At 43.8% G+C, this 20,642-nt stretch overlaps 1 non-coding gene across 1 annotated transcript; it reads right to left on the bottom strand.

Moving 5' to 3' along the window:
- Positions 1-1,517: 1,517 nt before the first annotated feature.
- Positions 1,518-1,592, bottom strand: Trnap-cgg (transfer RNA proline (anticodon CGG)). Its single transcript has one exon. It is a non-coding gene; the product is annotated as a tRNA-Pro (tRNA).
- Positions 1,593-20,642: the final 19,050 nt, after the last annotated feature.

Below are 20,642 nucleotides of genomic sequence, written 5' to 3'. Positions count from 1 at the left end.
ACTTGATAGCCATATCTTGTGTTTCAAGTTTCTTTGGCGCTTCATTGTAGGAAGTGCAGTTAAGGTAAGACGAGGTAGCATCTTGAAAAATGTAGAAATAGAAAAAGAAACGATTGTCAGATAGACTCACTAAGCATATAGGAAAGTCAAAACAACCTTCGGTGACATTAAAAGCAAGATAGGTAACATTAAGAGTACACTGGATACTCTACTGTCAAATTCAGAAGTGAGAGCGGATAGGAGAAAAGAGTACATTGAAAGACTCTACATCTACATCTACATTCATACTCCGCAAGCCATCCAACGGTGTGTGGCGGAGGGCACTTTACGTGCCACTGTCATTACCTCTCTTTCCTGTTCCAGTCGCGTATGGTTCGCGGGAAGAACGACTGTCTGAAAGCCTCCGTGCGCGCTCTAATCTCTCTAATTTTACATTCGTGATCTCCTCGGGAGGTATAAGTAGGGGGAAGCAATATACTCGATACCTCATCCAGAAACGCACCCTCTCGAAACCTGGCGAGCAAGCTACACCGCGATGCAGAGCGCCTCTCTTGCAGAGTCTGCCACTTGAGTTTATTAAACATCTCCGTAACGCTATCACGGTTACCAAATAACCCTGTGACGAAACGCGCCGCTCTTCTTTGGATCTTCTCTATCTCCTCCGTCAACCTGATCTGGTACGGATCCCACACTGATGAGCAATACTCAAGTATAGGTCGAACGAGTGTTTTGTAAGCCACCTCCTTTGTTGCTGGACTACATTTTCTAAGCACTGTCCCAATGAATCTCAACCTGGTACCCGCCTTACCAACAATTAATTTTATATGATCATTCCACTTCAAATCGTTCCGCACGCATACTCCCAGATATTTTACAGAAGTAACTGCTACCAGTGTTTGTTCCGCTATCATATAATCATACAATAAAGGATCCTTCTTTCTATGTATTCGCAATACATCACATTTGTCTATGTTAAGGGACAGTTGCCACTCCCTGCACCAAGTGCCTATCCGCTGCAGATCTTCCTGCATTTCGCTACAATTTTCTAATGCTGCAACTTCTCTGTATACTACAGCATTGTAGGGGATGATTTGTCTGATGTGATAGAAGAAGAGACAGAACTCGCTTTAGAAGAGATATGGATCCAGTATTAGCATCAGAATTTAAGGGACCTTTGGACTACTTAAAATCAAACTTCCTGGCAGATTAAAACTGTGTGCCCGACCGAGACTCGAACTCGGGACCTTTGCCTTTCGTGGGCATGTGCTCTACCAACTGAGCTACCGAAGCACGACTCACGCCCGGTACTCACAGCTTTACTTCTGCCAGTACCTCGTCTCCTACCTTCCAAACTTTACAGAAGCTCTCCTGCGAACCTTGCAGAAATAGCACTCCTGAAAGAATGGATATTGCGGAGACATGGCTTAGCCACAGCCTGGGGGATGTTTCCAGAATGAGATTTTCACTCTGCAGCGGAGTGTGCGCTGATATGAAACTTCCTGGCAGATTAAAACTGTGTGCCCGACCGAGACTCGAACTCGGGACCTTTGCCTTCCGCGGGCAAGTGCTCTACCAACTGAGCTACCGAAGCACGACTCACGCCCGGTACTCACAGCTTTACTTCTGCCAGTACCTCGTCTCCTACCTTCCAAACTTTACAGAAGCTCTCCTGCGAACCTTGCAGAAATAGCACTCCTGAAAGAATGGATATTGCGGAGACATGGCTTAGCCACAGCCTGGGGGATGTTTCCAGAATGAGATTTTCACTCTGCAGCGGAGTGTGCGCTGATATGAAACTTCCTGGCAGATTAAAACTGTGTGCCCGACCGAGACTCGAACTCGGGACCTTTGCCTTTCGCGGGCAAGTGCTCTACCAACTGAGCTACCGAAGCACGACTCACGCCCGGTACTCACAGCTTTACTTCTGCCAGTACCTCGTCTCCTACCTTCCAAACTTTACAGAAGCTCTCCTGCGAACCTGCAGAACTAGCACTCGAGTCTCGGTCGGTCACACAGTTTTAATCTGCCAGGAAGTTTCATATCAGCGCACACTCCGCTGCAGAGTGAAAATCTCATTCTGGAAACTTAAAATCAAATAAGGCAGAAGGGATGTATAATGTTCCATCAGAACTTTGAAAAATCATTGTTGTACGATTCATTAATGTCGTCATTGTCTTGAGTGAAAGTGAAGGAGAATTAAATGATCTGCTGAATGGAATGAACAGTATAATGGGTATACAATATACATTGAGAGTAAATCGATTAAAGGCGAATGTAATCATAGGTAGCAGAAATAAAAAAAAAGTGGGGAACTTGACATCAAAATTCATGGTCATGAAATAGATGAAGTTAAGGAATTCTACTTCCTAAGCAGCAAAATTACCAGTGACGGATTGAGCAAGGAAGACATCAAACGAAGCCTAGCTTTGGGAAAAGGGGCATTCCTGGCCAAGAGATGACAACTAATATCAAACATAGGCCATAGTTTGAGGAATAAATTTCTGAGAATGTACGTGTGGCGCATATCATTCTATGGTAGTTGAACAGGGACTGTGGGAAAACCCTAACAGAAAAGAATCGAACCATCTGACATGTGGTACTACAGCCGAATACTGAAAATTAGGTTGACCGATAAGGTAACAAATGAGGTGGTTCTGTGCAGAATCAGAGAGGAAAGGTGTATGAGGAAAACGCTGACAAGGAGATGGGACAGGATGATAGTACATCCGTTAAGACGCCAGGGAATGACTTCCATCGTAGTAGAGGGAGCTGTAGAGGGCAAAAAATGTAGAGGAAGACAGAGATTGGAATACATCCAGCAAATAATTGAGGTGTAGGTTGCAAGTTCTAGTCACAGATGAAGAAACTAGCACGATATGTACAAAAGCCGAAAGGGAATAATAAGAGTGGACGACCAAGAACGAAGTGCTCGGACTAAAAATGGTGTAAGACAGTGATGTAGTCTTTCTCTCCTACTGTCCAATCAGTGCATCGAATAAGGAATGATGGAAATAAAAGAAAGTTTCAGGAGTGGAATTAAAATTCAAGATGAAAAGATATCAGTGATACGATTCGCTGATGACATTGCTAACCTGAGTGAAAGTGAAGAGGAATTTCATGATCTGCTGAATAGAATGAACAATCTAGAGTACAGAATATGGAGTAAGAGTAAATCGATGAAAGAAGAAAGTATTGAGAAGCAGCAGAAATGAGAACAGTGACAAACTAAACATCAGGATTGATGGTCACAAAGTAGATGAAACTAAGGTATTTTGCTGCCTTGGCAGTAGCAAAACCAATGACGGACGGAGCAAGCAGGACATCAAATGCAGACTAGCGATGGCGAAAAGGGCATTCCTGGGCCATGTTAAGTCTACTACTATCAAACATAGGCCTTAATTTGGGGAAGAAATTTCGGAGAATGGATGTCTGGAGTACAGCAATGTATCGTGGTGAAGGATGGGCTGTGGGAAAACCGGAAGAGAAGAGAATTGAACCATTTGAGATGTGGTGCTAAAGCCAAATATTGAAAATTAGGTGGACTGATAAGGTAACGAGTGCAGAGGTTTCAAAAATGGTTCAAATGGCTCTGAGGACTATGGGACTCAACATCTTAGGTCATAAGTCCCCTAGAACTTAGAACTACTTAAACCTAACTAACCTAAGGACATCACACACACCCATGCCCGAGGCAGGATTCGAACCTGCGACCGTAGCAGTCCCGCGGTTCCGGACTGCAGCGCCAGAACCGCTAGACCACCGCGGCCGGCGCAGAGGTTTCGCACAGAATCGGAGAGGAAAGGAATCTGTGGAAAACAGTGATAATGTGAAGGGACAGGATGATAGGACGTCTTTTACGACACGAGGGAATGATTTCTGTGGTACTATAGAGAGCTGTAGAGAGCAAAAACTGTAGAGGAAGACAGAGATTGAACTAGATCCGGCAGATAATTGAGGACGTAGGTTGCAATTGCTACTGCGAGATGAAGATGTTGGCACTGGATAGGAATTCCTGTTGGGCCGCATCTAACCATTCAGAAGACTGGTGTCCAAATAAAAAAAAAAAAGGAAAAGGGCACCTTAGGAACATGGCTATGAAGGATTGGAAGAAAGCCAATGTGCATTCCGTGTGCATACAGGATGGAGTCGTTCTAGAAACAGGATGGATCCTTCTGGATGTTATGAAGAGCATAGGGTGCAATCAGCTGCAGGTGATAATGATGATGTTTAATTTGTGGGGCGCTTAACTGCGCGGTCTTCAGCGCCCGTACGACATCACGAATGATGATGATGATAATGGAACGATGAGGACAACACAAACAGCCAGTCCCTGGGCAGACTAAATCCCCAACTCAGCCGGGAATCGAATCCTGGACCCCGTCAGGTGCAGGTGGTGGCTCACTTAGGACCAATGACGTATTACGCCTTATATCGGAAGAGATTTTCTCTGGTTTCTAGAGGCTATCAGAAGTAGTCAGACGGCTAGTTTCGCTAGCGAGATGAAGGGCGAGATCATCATTTGCAACATAATCAACATGAGCGATTGGGGACCGTCCTCGATTTGCTCCCTAAGTTAGTTGGGTTTTGGGTACCGCTGTATAGGTCAGGAGTCGATTACACACAGAAGGCTGTGTGGCAGGGGCTGTAAGGCGTGGACTAGACAGTTTTCGAAGTTAGTGGGCCTTGGGGAAATATAAAAAGGGCTTCAGTTTCCATGGCTCAGTCTCAGAGGCTGCAGGTCAAACACAGGAAGAGCGTATATATAGAAGTCATCAGGATAACAGTAGTAAATTGTCGTAGCTGTGTTCGGAAGTTCCAGAGCTCCAACTGCTAATAGAAAGAACTGATGCTCAAGTGGTTATAGGCACTGAAAGGTTGTTACACCCGGAGATAAGTTCATCCGAAATTTTTGTTAAGGATCTAACAGTGTTCAGAAAGAATACACTAAATACAATTGGGAGTGGTATGTTTATTGCTGTTAGAAGTAGTTTATCTTGTAGTGAAGTTGAGGTACATATTTCCTACGAGTTAGCGTGGGTAGAGATCATTCTTGTCAAGCGGAAAAAGTAGTAATTGTATCCTTTTACAGAACTCCCAACTCAGATGATAGAGCTGCTGAAAGGTTCAAAGAAAACTTGAGTCTAGTTTCAAACACGTACCCCACTCACACAATTATAGTTGGTGGTGATTTCAATTTACTATCGATATGTTGGCAAAAACTGTAAATCCGGAGGTAGGTATAAAACTTCGTCCGAAATTGCGCTAAACGCATTTTCTGAAAATTGTTTCAAGTAATAACTCTACGAGCCCACTCGAACAGCAAACTGTTATGGAAACACACTTGACCTCTTAGCAACATATAGTCTGAACTAATAACGTGCATCAAAACAAATACACGGAATAGTGAACATATCATTGTCGTAGCGAGACTGAAAACCGTAACTCCCAGATTCTCCAAAAATAAACTAAAATTATACGTATTCAAAAAGCAGATAAAAATTCATTTGATGCCTTCCTGAGAGGTTATCTCCGCTCGTTCCAAATTAACGGTGTACTCTAAGTGTAGACCAGATGTTCCTTGAATTAAGAGAAATAGTGTCAACAGTATTTAAGAGATTTATATCAAAAAAATTAATAAACGATTGATCTGATCGATCCTGGTACACAAAACAGGTCAGAACACGGTTGCAAAAACAACGAGAAAAGAGTTCCAGGTTTAAAGTCTCCAAGATTGGCGATCTTTTACATAAGGTCCAAATTAGCGCCGACCTCAATGCAAAATGCCTATTGCAGTTTCCACAACAAAACTTTGTCTCGAAACGTGGCAGAAAATCCAAAAAGATACAGGTGTTTTGTAAATTATGCAAGCGGAAAGACATAATCCGTACCTTCCCTTCGCGATGGCAACGAAATTCTATGTATGACAGTGTAAAGAGTAGTTACTAAATATGCACTTCTGAAATTCCTTCAACAAAGAAGACGAAGTAAATTATCCAAAATTCGAATAAAGAATAGTTGCCAGCATGAATAATCTAGAAGTAGATATCCTCGGAATAGTGGAGCAACTTAAACCACGTAACACGAGCAAGTCTTCTGGTTTAGACCGTATACCACTTAGCTTCCTTTCAGAGTACGCTGATGCAATAGCTTCATACTGAACAATCATATACAGCCGCTCTTTCGACGAAAGATCGGTATCCAAAAATTGGAAAGTTGTACAGTCACACCAATATTCAACATAGGTAGTAGCAGTAATCCACTAAATTACGGAACCATATCATTAACGTCGATATGCTGCAGGATTTTGGGGCATATATCGTTTTCGAACATAATAAATTACCTTGAGGAGAACGGTTTGCTGGCACACAGTAAACGCTCATTTAGGAAACATTGTTCTTGAGAAACACAACTAGCCTTTACTCACACGAAGTGTTCAGTACTACTGAAAATGCAATTCAAACTGCTTCCGTATTTTTGGATTTCCAGAAGACTTTTGTCACTGTCCCTCACAAGCCACTTGTAATCAAATTGCGTGCTTACGGAAAATCGTCTCGGTCATTCGACTGGATTGGTGATTTCCTGTCAAAGAGGCCACAGTTCGTAGTAACTGATCGAAAGTCAGCGAGTAAAATATAAGTATTTCTGGCATTCCCAAAGATAGTGTTGTAAGCCCTCTGCTTCTCCTTATCTATGTAAACGATTTAGGATACAATCTGAGCAGCCGTTTTAGGTTGCTTGCAGATGATGCTCTCGTTTATCACCTAATAAAGTCATCAGAAAACCAAAAGTAATTACATAACGATGTAGAAAAAGCATATATTTGGTGCGAAAATTGGCAGTTGACCTTAATTAACATGAGTTCTAACTGAAATCCGTTAAACTTCAGTTACAAGATGCATCAGTCAAATGTAAAGGCCGTAATCTCAACTTAATACCTAGGAAATACGAATACGTACAACTTAAATTGGAAATAACACATAAAGAAATATTGCAGGGAAGATGAATCCAACAACGCGATTTATTGGTAGAACACTTATCAGAAGGAACAGATCTACTAAAGAGAAGGCCTACATTACATCTGTCAGTCCTCTTTTGGAATACTGTTGCGCGGAGTGGGATCCTTACCAGACGTAAGGGAAATCGGATCTCGCACGGAAAGGTAGCTGTTCGTTTCCTCCGCGCGCTGTTCGAGAGTGACATACACTCCTGGAAATTGAAATAAGAACACCGTGAATTCATTGTCCCAGGAAGGGGAAACTTTATTGACACATTCCTGGGGTCAGATACATCACATGATCACACTGACAGAACCACAGGCACATAGACACAGGCAACAGAGCATGCACAATGTCGGCACTAGTACAGTGTATATCCACCTTTCGCAGCAATGCAGGCTGCTATTCTCCCATGGAGACGATCGTAGAGATGCTGGATGTAGTCCTGTGGAACGTCTTGCCATGCCATTTCCACCTGGCGCCTCAGTTGGACCAGCGTTCGTGCTGGACGTGCAGACCGCGTGAGACGACGCTTCATCCAGTCCCAAACATGCTCAATGGGGGACAGATCCGGAGATCTTGCTGGCCAGGGTAGTTGACTTACACCTTCTAGAGCACGTTGGGTGGCACGGGATACATGCGGACGTGCATTGTCCTGTTGGAACAGCAAGTTCCCTTGCCGGTCTAGGAATGGTAGAACGATGGGTTCGATGACGGTTTGGATGTACCGTGCACTATTCAGTGTCCCCTCGACGATCACCAGTGGTGTACGACCAGTGTAGGAGATCGCTCCCCACACCATGATGCCGGGTGTTGGCCCTGTGTGCCTCGGTCGCATGCAGTCCTGATTGTGGCGCTCACCTGCACGGCGCCAAACACGCATACGACCATCATTGGCACCAAGGCAGAAGCGACTCTCATCGCTGAAGACGACACGTCTCCATTCGTCCCTCCATTCACGCCTGTCGCGACACCACTGGAGGCGGTCTGCACGATGTTGGGGCGTGAGCGGAAGACGGCCTAACGGTGTGCGGGACCGTAGCCCAGCTTCATGGAGACGGTAGCGAATGGTCCTCGCCGATACCCCAGGAGCAACAGTGTCCCTAATTTGCTGGGAAGTGGCGGTGCGGTCCCCTACGGCACTGCGTAGGATCCTACGGTCTTGGCGTGCATCCGTGCGTCGCTGCGGTCCGGTCCCAGGTCGACGGGCACGTGCACCTTCCGCCGACCACTAGCGACAACATCGATGTACTGTGGAGACCTCACGCCCCACGTGTTGAGCAATTCGGCGGTACGTCCACCCGGCCTCCCGCATGCCCACTATACGCCCTCGCTCAAAGTCCGTCAACTGCACATACGGTTCACGTCCACGCTGTCGCGGCATGCTACCAGTGTTAAAGACTGCTATGGAGCTCCGTATGCCACGGCAAACTGGCTGACACTGACGGCGGCGGTGCACAAATGCTGCGCAGCTAGCGCCATTCGACGGCCAACACCGCGGTTCCTGGTGTGTCCGCTGTGCCGTGCGTGTGATCATTGCTTGTACAGCCCTCTCGCAGTGTCCGGAGCAAGTATGGTGGGTCTGACACACCGGTGTCAATGTGTTCTTTTTTCCATGTCCAGGAGTGCAATAGAGAATTTTTCTGAAGGTAGTTCGATGAACCCTCTGCTAGGCACTAAAGAGTGATCTGCAGAGTATCGATTCAGATGTTGATGTATATGAAAAGAAAAAGAATTTTAATCGTAGAAACATGCTCCACTAACCCAAATGCTTGTACTGACTTGACTTTTGAAGACTGAAACTGTTTCCTAACAGACAAAGATAACAATTAATTGAAGTCTGCCAACAACAACGACACAAGTAGTATTCCTTGGGCTAGTTAAAACAGGAATACTTCATTACGTTTATGAACAGGTCATCCTTACACAGAGGTGTAACCAAAAATTGTTTCAGATTTGGGGTACAGTTAAATAATTATTAGTTACCTCCAAAATTTAATCGATACATAACGTGGTTGTTAACTTGTGCAAGGTAGCCTTTATCATAATCGACACTGAAAAACAGTGTTAGGAATTTCTTTTCGCCATGTTATGGCGAAGAATATTTGTTTGATGTTCCGTGTGGCGTGAGGGGTGACGGCACCCACAATTTTCACATACATTGGGAGAGGAGGTACCAAACACCATTGTCTCCTTTCGACAACATTCTAAACGGACTGAGTGTTGTCATAACCATCGTAGTAGAATCAAAATAACTCAGTGTTGGACGCAGAACAGCCAGTGGGTTGAGGCCTGCAAGAATCTAACGTTGTTTTCTGTTACAAAAGTACGCGAATTCTCAGTGTAAACCAGTTAACTGCAACAAAAATTGGAGTTCGTTGGTCAGACTGAAGGAAGACTTGACATGTAGAAAAGGATGGAATACCGTCATTGTGGTTTTGTCGGTTTCAGAGAGTACCACATTATTGAGTTGGGGGGTTTTGTGCGTCAAAATGACCTATTGAGCTATGCTGGCTTGAAAAATGCCTCTGGTAGGGTCATGCATGCCAGACTGGGTTGCAGATACGATCCCTAACATACCTGGGAGTATGTGAGTGGCAAATATATGTGCCCTTAACTAAGTTTGACGTGACTTCCACTTAACTGTGTCAGGCTTCTTCTATAATATTTCCTAGCCTGGATAACCGTCGGTAACTTGAAGCCGCGGAGGTAAACCATCTACTCTTCAGAAGCAAGCGAATAAAAACTGGACCGATTCTAAGACGGCAACGAGGACTACGAGAGTGAAAACCTGTAATCGGAGCAATAAATTATTGAAGATAACAATATGGAACGTGGGGGGCCTATTAAGTAAAGAAAAAGAATGTAGTAACTACTGAAGGCAAAAGATATATAACTATAATAACTGAAACAAAAGAGAAACAAAGAGGAGCAATTGAATGACAAGATTATGTTTAGATGTACAGCGGAGTGGATATGAGTAAAAGAGGATTTGATGGTGATGCTGTAATGGCAGGAATGTGTTTCAAAATGAACATATATTTATGTACTCCGAACGATGAAAGAATAAATCTAAAACCAAATTGAAATTGAATATTACCAATCTTCTCCTGCGGTCTGTGGTAGGTTATCAACCTACCTATTCATGAGCTGGGAATTTAACGGTAGTGTCGGAAGTACAACTTCATAAGGGGTAGTTGGAAGCAGCGGAGAAGATAATAAGATTTGGAATGGCGAACGTTTAAGAGATTTCACAACATTTAATAATAAGAGGATAACAAGTACTTCACCCCACCCCTCATGATACATGGACCATACTGTTGATGAGGAGGCTTGAGTGCGTCAGCGATACAGTTAGCCATACCGTAGGTGCCACCACAACGGAAGGGTATCTGTTGAGAGGCCAGACAAACGGGTGGTTCCTGAAGAGGGGCAGCAACCTTTTCAGTAGTTGCAGGGGCATCAGTCCGGATGATTCACTTGTAACATTAACCAAAATGACCATGCTGTGCTGGTACTGAGAAAGGCTGAAAGCAAGGGGAAACTACAGCCGTAATTTTTACAGAGGGAATGTAGCTTTACTGTATGGATAAATGATGATGGCGTACTCTTGGGTAAAATATACCGGAGGTAAAATAGTCCCCCATTCAGATGTCCGGGCGAAGACTACTCAGGCGGACGTCGTTATCAGGACAAACAAAACTGGGGTTGTAAGGATCGGAGTGCCGAAGATCCCTTAATAGGGTAGGCAGTTTAGAAAATTTAAAAAAGGAAATCGATAGGTTAAAGTTAGATATAGTGGGAATTAGTGAAGTTTGGTGGCAGGAGGAACAAGATTTCTGGTCTAGAGAACGCAGGACTATAAGTACACAATCAGATGGGGATATTGCAGGAGTAGTTTTAATAATAAATAAAAAAAATATAAGTGCGGGTAAGCTACTCCGAACAGCATAGTGAACGCATTATTGTATCAAAGAGAGATACGAAGCCCACGCCTACCACAGTAGTACAAGTTTACATGCCAACTACCTCCGCAGATGACGAAGATACAGAAGAAATGTATGATGAGATAAAAGAAATTATTCAGATAGTGAAGGGAGACGAAAATTTAGTAGTCATGGAGGACTGGAATTTAATAGTAGGAAAAGGAAGACAATGAAAAGTAGTAGGTTAGTATAGAATGGGGATAAGGAATGACAGACGAAGCAACCTGGTAGAATTATGCACAGAGAACTACTTAATCATAGCTAACACCTGGTTTACGAACCACGAGAGAAGCCTGTATACGTGCAAGAGGCTTGGAGACACTACAGGGTTTCAGGTAGATTATATAATGTTGAAGACAGAGATTTAGGAACCAGGTTTTAAATTGTAGAACATTTCCAGGGGCAGATGTGGACTCTGACCACAATCTATTGGTTATGAAATGTAGATTAAAACTGAACAAACTGCAAAAAGGCTGGAATTTAAAGAGATGGGGCCTGTATCAACTGAAAGAACCAGAGGTTGTACAGAGTTTCAGAGAGAGCATTAGGGAACGATTGACAAGAATGGGGGTAAGAAACACAGTAGAAGAAGAATGGGTAGGTTTGAGAGATGAAATGGTGAAGGCAGCAGAGGATTAAGTAGGTAAAATGACGAGGGCTAATAGAAATCCTTGGGTAATAGAAGAGATATTGAATTAACTGACGGAAGGGGAAAATATAAAAATGCAATAAATGAAGCAGGCGAAAAGGAATAGAAACGTCTCAAAAATGAGATTGACAGGATCTGCAAAACGGCTAAGCAGAGATGGCTAGAGGACAAAGTAAGGATGTGAAGGCATATATCACTAGGGGTAAGATAGCTCCTGCCCACAGGAAAATTTTAGAGAACTTTAGAGAAAAGGAAATGGATTTTGAGGAGCTCAGATGTAAAACCAGTTGTAAGCAAAGAAGGGAAATCAGAAATGTTGAAGGAGTATATAGAGGATCTATACAAGACAGATTTACTTGAGGGTAATATTATGGAAATGGAAGAGGACGTAGACGAAGATGAAATGGGAGATAAGATACTTCGTGAAGAATTTGACAGAGCACTGAAGGACCTAAGTCGATATAAGGCCCCCAGGAGTAGACAACAATCCATTAGAGCTACTGATAACCTTGGGAGAGCGAGCCTTGGCAAAACTCTTTCAACAATTGAGTAAGATGTATGTGGCAAGCGAAGTACCCTCACATTTCTAGAAGAATATAATAATTCCGATTCCAAAGAAAGCAGGTGTTGACAAATGTGAAAATTACTGAGCTCTGAGTTTAATAAGTCACGGCTGCAAGATACTGAATGGTTCAAATGGCTCTGGGCACTATGGGACTTAGCATCTATGGTCATCAGTCCCCTAGAACTTAGAACTACTTAAACCTAACTAACCTAAGGACAGCACACAACACCCAGTCATCACGAGGCTGAGAAAATCCCTGACCCCGCCGGGAGTCGAACCCGGGAACCCGGGCGTGGGAAGTGAGAACGCTACCGCACGACCACGAGCTGCGGACTGCAAGATACTGATACGAACTCTTTACAGATAAATGGAAAAGCTGGTAGAAGCCCACCTTGGAGAAGATCAATCCGGATTCCGTAGAAATGTTAGAACACGTGAGGTAAAACTGACCATACGACTTGTCTTAGAAGATAGATTAAGGAAAGGCAAACCTACATCTCTAGAATTTGTAGACTTAGAATAAACCTTTGACGACGTTGACGGGAATACTCTCTTTCGAATTATGAGGGTGGTAGGGGTAAAATACAGGGAGTGGTAGGCTTTGTACGATTTGTACAGAAACCAGATTGGCATGAAAGAGAAGCAGCGGTTGGGAAGGGAGTGAGACAATGTAGTACCCTATCCCCGATGTTATTCAATCTGTATACTGAGCAAGCGGTAAAGGAAACGAAAGAAAAATTGGGTGTAGGAATAAAAATCCGTGGAGAAGAAACAAAAAACTTTGAGGTTTGCCAATGACACTGTAATTCTGTCGGAGACAGCAATGGACCTGGGAGACCACTTGAGCGGAATGGACAGTGCTTTGAAAGAAGGAGATAAGATGAACATCAACAAAAGGCAAACGAGGATAATGGAATGTGGTCGAATTAAATCAGGTGATTCTGAGGGAATCAGATTAGGAAATGAGACACTTAAAGCAGTAAATGAGTTACGCTATTGGGGAAGCAAAGTAACCTATGATGGTCTTAGTGGAGAGGACATAAATTGTAGACTTGCCAACGCAAGTAAATCATTTCTGGTTGATAGAATTTTGTTAACATCGTGTATAGAATTAAGTGTCAGGAAGTCTTTCCTGAAAATATTTGTGTGGAGGGTATCCGTGTATGGAAGTGAAGTGTGGACGATAAATAGTTTAGACAAGAAGAGAATAGAAGCTTTATAAATGAGTCGCTACAGAAGAATGAAGATTAGATGGATAGATCACGTAACTAAATAGGAGGTACTGAACAGAAATAGGGAGAAGAGGAATTCGTTGCACATCTTGACTGGAAGAAGGGTTTGGTTTGTAGGACCTGTTCTGAGACGTCTAGGGGTCACCAGTTTAGGACTGAAGGGCAGTGTGGACGGTAGAAGTCGTAGAGTAAAACCAAGATATGAATACACTAAACCGATTGAGAAGGATGTAGGTTGCAGTAGTTACTTGTAGATGAAGAATCTAGTACACGATAGAGTAGCATGTAGAGCTGCATCAAACCAGTCTCTGAACTGAAGACCATTACAACAAAAATTGCTTTCAGCTACATTAACATATCAATGAATGTTTGCAAGTGGAGGTGGAGCAGACATTGATGAAATGGCATCTAAACTAAAAGTGTCACTGTATAGTGTTAACTTAAAAACTTATAAACCGGGACAGGAAATATTCAAAACACAACTTCTGTAATATTCCAGCGTGAGTATTAATATCAACCGAGAAAAGTTAAGAGATTCAACACTAAACCAAAATATAAATCTAGAAAGGAGAGAACTTTGTGATAAGACAATAAAAACAGCTGAGGATGCTACAGGAAAGAGGAAGAAATATACGAACGAATGAATGTTCCTTTTCTGAAATGAAGACTCAGAAAATGTGATTAGTAGGAAGGGACATGGCTGTTTAAATTATCTCAATGCAAGAAGGTATAAGATCACTTTGAATACAGAAGAAAAGTAGCAGTTGTTAAAAGAGAAGCGAGAGGACAGTAAAGGCAGAGTTGGAAGATATTCCAAGGAAATTTTCAGTACTACATACGTGGAAGAGCAATAGGAGCATTTAAAATCGTAAAGAATTAGTCAGAGAATTCTATGTCTTCTCTGGCCAGCTGAGAAACGGCATTGCTGTTAAAGGCGATTTAAGCTGTTCCACAGGCGAAGGAAAGCGAATTGCCGACTCCACTGACCGGCTAATTTTCGTTGTGGTTTTTGGCTGGTCACAGCACCAGGAGTCGCCTTAGCTTGCGAGAATGTGTGGAGCCTTATAGCGGACTTGGACCTACGTTGGCGCTGATACTCAAGCGGCATTGCTTATATGGAGATGTCTCTCAGAAAGGAAGGCAGGTTGAACTTATTAATGTTGCCCAATGCTGTAACAAATGCAGAAAACTTGTCGCCGATACAACATTGCATGGTGAGCAATTTGTAAATTTTATACTCCCTGCGCTGTCGAAGGTGGTTTATGAAGCTGGTTTATAATGTTCGGCATGGTAGACATTTTTAATTGCTGTCATCGGAATAACAGGTAACAAAAACTCAAATGACACTGCATTTCAGTTAATCTGATAGTACTATTTTCTTCTGGATTCAGTTAATAAATCTTATGTCTACGAAGTTGATATATGTGCTTCCCCCCGATTTTCTGTCCTCATTCTGTAGAGCTAAACCGTGTAAATTTCAGTGCTGTATCTTTTACCTGTATTAGCACGGTCTACTGTTGTCTGGATTGTAATAACGGTTTTTCAATGTCAAGATACTTTACCAACAGACGTAAACTTGAAGATAGTTTATTTTAATGTGTAAGCGCCCAGTTTCGGCAATTCATTTTGCCATTTTCAGGCCCCAACACATATGCTGTCATGTCTTCGTATGAAGCATCTGCACAACAAATGGAATTACCGATATCCAGTTTTATAGGGTTATACGATAAGTTCATTGATTTGAAAAAATCGTATGGGGCGTAAAGATGGCAAAATGAATGCCGAAAAATTGTTTTGTTATTATGGATGTAGGTTCTTTGACCACAAATTTTATATAGGTGTAATTTTGTCTTAAAACAGTTATCAACAAAATGTCGTGCTATATTCTTGCGTATAAATTTATCTGTGGCAGTTTTCACTTCGTCAGACACCGAAAGAAGAAAGCATTGCAACAGCCCAATTACACTCCTGGAAATTGATATAAGAACACCGTGAATTCATTGTCCCAGGAAGGGGAAACTTTATTGACACATTCCTGGGGTCCGATACATCACATAATCACACTGACAGAACCACAGGCACATAGACACAGGCAACAGAGCATGCACAATGTCGGCACTAGTACAGTGTATATCCACCTTTCGCAGCAATGCAGGCTGCTATTCTCCCATGGAGACGATCGTAGAGATGCTGGATGTAGTCCTGTGGAACGGCTTGCCATGCCATTTCCACCTGGCGCCTCAGTTGGACCAGCGTTCGTGCTGGACGTGCAGACCGCGTGAGACGACGCTTCATCCAGTCCCAAACATGCTCAATGGGGGACAGATCCGGAGATCTTGCTGGCCAGGGTAGTTGACTTACACCTTCTAGAGCACGTTGGGTGGCACGGGATACATGCGGACGTGCATTGTCCTGTTGGAACAGCAAGTTCCCTTGCCGGTCTAGGAATGGTAGAACGATGGGTTCGATGACGGTTTGGATGTATCGTGCACTATTCAGTGTCCCCTCGACGATCACCAGTGGTGTACGACCAGTGTAGGAGATCGCTCCCCACACCATGATGCCAGGTGTTGGCCCTGTGTGCCTCGGTCGTATGCAGTCCTGATTGTGGCGCTCACCTGCACGGCGCCAAACACGTATACGACCATCATTGGCACCAAGGCAGAAGCGACTCTCATCGCTGAAGACGACACGTCTCCATTCGTCCCTCCATTCACGCCTGTCGCGACACCACTGGAGGCGGGCTGCACGATGTTGGGGCGTGAGCGGAAGACGGCCTAACGGTGTGCGGGACCGTAGCCCAGCTTCATGGAGACGGTAGCGAATGGTCCTCGCCGATACCCCAGGAGCAACAGTGTCCCTAATGGGCTGGGAAGTGGCGGTGCGGTCCCCTACGGCACTGCGTAGGATCCTACGGTCTTGGCGTGCATCCGTGCTTCGCTGCGGTCCGGTCCCAGGTCGACGGGCACGTGCACCTTCCGCCGACCACTGGCGACAACATCGATGTACTGTGGAGACCTCACGCCCCACGTGTTGAGCAATTCGGCGGTACGTCCACCCGGCCTCCCGCATGCCCACTATACGCCCTCGCTCAAAGTCCGTCAACTGCACATACGGTTCACGTCCACGCTGTCGCGGCATGCTACCAGTGTTAAAGACTGCGATGGAGCTCCGTATGCCACGGCATACTGGCTGACACTGACGGCGGCGGTGCACAAATGCTGCGCAGCTAGCGCCATTCGACGGCCAACACCGCGGGTCCTGGTGTGTCCGCAGTGCCGTGCGTGTGATCATTGCTTGTACAGCCCTCTCGCAGTGTCCGGAGCAAGTATGGTGGGTCTGACACACCGGTGTCAATGTGTTCTTTTTTCCATTTCCAGGAGTGTAGATATGAAGGGGATAGAACCAATGTCCTTGAAAGAACTGGAAGATGCAATAGAGTCTAAGAGAAAAATTTAATGTGTCTATGAGAGGACAAAATAAATTTGGAGCCTACTAAATATGTGTAAAAAAATCTCAAGATCGGATTTCTAAATTTTATAAATCTGTGCTGGAGGAAAGCAATGTTCCAGAAGATAGGCAGAGTTCTGTAGTCTTACCTACATTTAAAAAATTAGTAGAGAAGTGAGAAGAATCACACAAGGAGTCCGGCAAGTGTGTCCTTTATTGCCAGCACTATTTAACTTAAGTATAAAAGAAGTCAACGAACGGCAAAAGCCAATGGAAGATTCCTATCTACGAAGATGTATAGTTTGGAACTCACTCCTTCCTCACGACGAGCAGGTTTTACTCACTAATTCAGAACATAACCCTCATAGAGCTGTATTTCCTTACTTATAATGGCAAAAATTACAGTATTATCACTTCCTCAAACAAATCGAAATTCACGTCCTTTTGCTGATTAGTTCTAAAATCGTAACAGAGAGTGACATGTTGGAACAAGTCAATACATTCAACGACTTGGAGCTGTGATGTCTCTTACGCTTAGGATCACAAGCCTTAACAAGAAAACTACAAGGTTACATACGTTAGGAACGATTAAGAGAAAGCTCCTGAACAGAACCAGAAAAGAGACCGTACTGAAATCTTAGGTAACTATGACGATAACTTTGCGGTCTGACGAATATAAAGTACGGACTTCAATTGAAATGGTAGGAGCGACAGGGGGGTAATGAAGTGCCAACCCACTTTACAAACATACCTTAAAAACAGATTTATTGTGTCTCTTCAGAACCTTAAACACCTGAACATAGACTGTCAACTCAAAATGCTTTAAACAAACTCTGATAAGTAGCATTAAAGAACATTATTACCTTTACAACCAGATTGCTGACAGTAAAAAAATGGCTCAAATGGCTCTGAGCACTATGGGACTCAACTGCTGTGGTCATAAGTCCCCTAGAACTTAGAACTACTTAAACCTAACTAACCTAAGGACAGCACACAACACCCAGCCATCACGAGGCAGAGAAAATCCCTGACCCCGCCGGGAATCGAACCCGGGAACCCGGGCGTGGGAAGCGAGAACGCTACCGCACGACCACGAGATGCGGGCGCTGACAGTAACATAATAGTGACAATACAATATCTAAAGAATTCCAATAACCTTCAAAGATGGCCTTTCCTCCTTAAAACAAGAGATTACAGCTCCTAATTACACGAACGGCTTACTCGAGATGTCGCCCAAGACAATCAATTAAACAAAAGATACCATCCTTGTAAATTCATTGGAAATCAAGGAATAAACAACAGAAGGTGTAGAGGATGGGGGCTAGGCGTCACAATATTGGTATTAGCTTTACAAATGGTAGGTCCTTCAGTACACTTGCCGGCCTTTCTGTTTCTGATAGTCCATGTCTCTGTCCTTTCTGATTATAATAACTAATAATACCTGTAACATATACGTATTAGTATCGGGGATAGAATATAGGTCACGGTGCTTGATTAAGATGTCAATAATGGCAACATACAAACGTTATCTCCCCCCCCCCCTTACACACACACACACACACACACACAGAAAATTTAACAATGGAAAGCAATTACAAGTATTAAAATCATCCCTTTTCATGAAACGCCGCAAACCCATTCAATTTTAACCTTTAAATATATGCACATAAAAAAAAGTTTTGTATCAACTTGGTTCCGAGAGTTCCGGAACCTGTACAGAAAATTGGAGTAGAGATCAAAATAAACATCATTTCCGGCCTTTTTATTGCTCATGAAAACCACACATTGCATGTTGTACCAACGTACAGCGAGACCTTCAGAGGTGGTGCTCCAGACTGTTGTACACACCGGTACCTTTAATACCCAGTAGCATGTCATCTTGCATTGATGTAAGCCTGTATTCGTCGTGGCATACTATCCACAAGTTCATCAAAGCACTATTAGTCTATATGGTCCAACTCCTCAACGTCTATTCGGCGTAGATCCCTCAGAATGGTTGGTGGTTCATGTCGTCCTTAAACAGCCCTTTTAAATCCATCCCAGGCATATTCGATGGGGTTCATGTATGGATAACTTGCTGGCCAATGTATTCGAGCGATGTCGTTATCCTGAAGGAAGTTATTCACAAGATTCGGTTGCGAATTGTCGTCCGTGAAGACGAATGCCTCGCCAATATGCTGCCGATATGGTTGCACTAGCGGGCGGAGGATGACATTCATGTATCGTACAGCCGTTACGGCGCCTTCCATGACCACCAGCGGCGTACGTCGGCCCCACATAATTCTACCCGGAAACATCAGGGTATCTCTACCTTCCTGCGCTCGCTGGACAGTGTGTCTATGGCGTCCAGCCCGGTCGGCTTGCCTCCAAAGACGTCTCCGACAATTGCCTGGTTGGAGGTATATGCGACACTCATCAGTAAAGAGAACGTGATGCCAATACTGAGCGGTCCATTCGCCATGAACAGGGCCAATCTGTACCGCGCTGGATGGTGTCACGGTTGCTAAGATGTACCTCGCCATGGCCATCGGGAGTGAAGTTGCGCATTATGCAGCCTATTGCGCACAGGGTTAGTCGTAACACGACGTTCTGTGGCTGCACGAACAGCATTATTCAACATGGTGGCGTTGGACTACGTATTCCTCCAAGCCATAATCCGTAGGTAGTGGTCATCCACTGCAGTAGTAGCCCTTTCGCGGCCTGAGCGAGGCATGTCATCGACAGTTCCTGTCTCTCTGTATCTCCTCCATGTCCGAACAACATCGTTTTGGTTCACTCCGAGACGCCGGAACACTTCCCTTGTTAAGACCCTTCCTGGCACAAAGTAACAATGTTGACACGATCGAACCGTGGTACTGATCGTCTAGGCAGGGTTGCTCAACACAGATACAGTTATGTGAGGAGATGCCTACGGATGTGAATAGGTTCTTAAAGTTCAAGCCATTCCACTAGTAGGAGTGTATACACTTCGTGGTATGCATCGACTTTGATTGTCTTCTCACCCCTGTGGTGTGCTGTTAGGGTGACCCCACTGAGGTGTATAGAACTGTCACAGAACGACGCCCACCATATGCAGCATAATAGGAGGTGTGTCTATAAATGACTTGAGTTTGGCTCATTTTGAATCACAGTTCCAAGAAAACACTGTAGGATAGCTGCTCTCTTAAGTCAAACAACTCTCATGTGTAGTTGATGCCATCCATTGCACCAACATTCCTCTGATCAACCGAAAGAAAAGTAAAATAGTGTACAAGACTGCAGATGAATTATATATTGGTGGGCTGCCATTAGCTGATAACTCTGAACAACTGTGTATGGATATTTGTCATCTATCAAGTTGCAATGCAACACACAGTACGTTCAACTTCAATCACAAATTACCGCCACATATTTCCATTATTTTCACAATATGAGCAGGTACGATAAACGTTTCACATTATTGAGCTCTTGCGAGGTTCAGTTTGAGTCATGATCGGTCTGGTATCCTTTCTCAAAGCACAGAAAAACATATTTAATTTTTCAAGCAAATCACTGCGCTTTCTTGAGTATGAAGATTTATGCTCACTCCTCTAGAGAATCTTGCTGAAACCTGGTGTCAGGAGGACTGGAATCTTTCTAAAGTTGCAAATTTGGATAATGATACGTTTCAGTACATGGTGAAGAATTGGGTCTTCCCATATGAATATCTGGATTCGACCCCAAAAAACTACATTGTTTGACAATACAACATTTTCCTGTAGTCTTATAGCCAGTGCCATTGCAGAT

This window comes from Schistocerca nitens, chromosome 6 (genome assembly GCF_023898315.1).
Source record: "Schistocerca nitens isolate TAMUIC-IGC-003100 chromosome 6, iqSchNite1.1, whole genome shotgun sequence".
Lineage (NCBI taxonomy): Eukaryota > Metazoa > Arthropoda > Insecta > Orthoptera > Acrididae > Schistocerca > Schistocerca nitens.
Note: the sequence above shows the minus strand (reverse complement) of the source record. Positions and strands in the feature narration are given on the sequence as shown.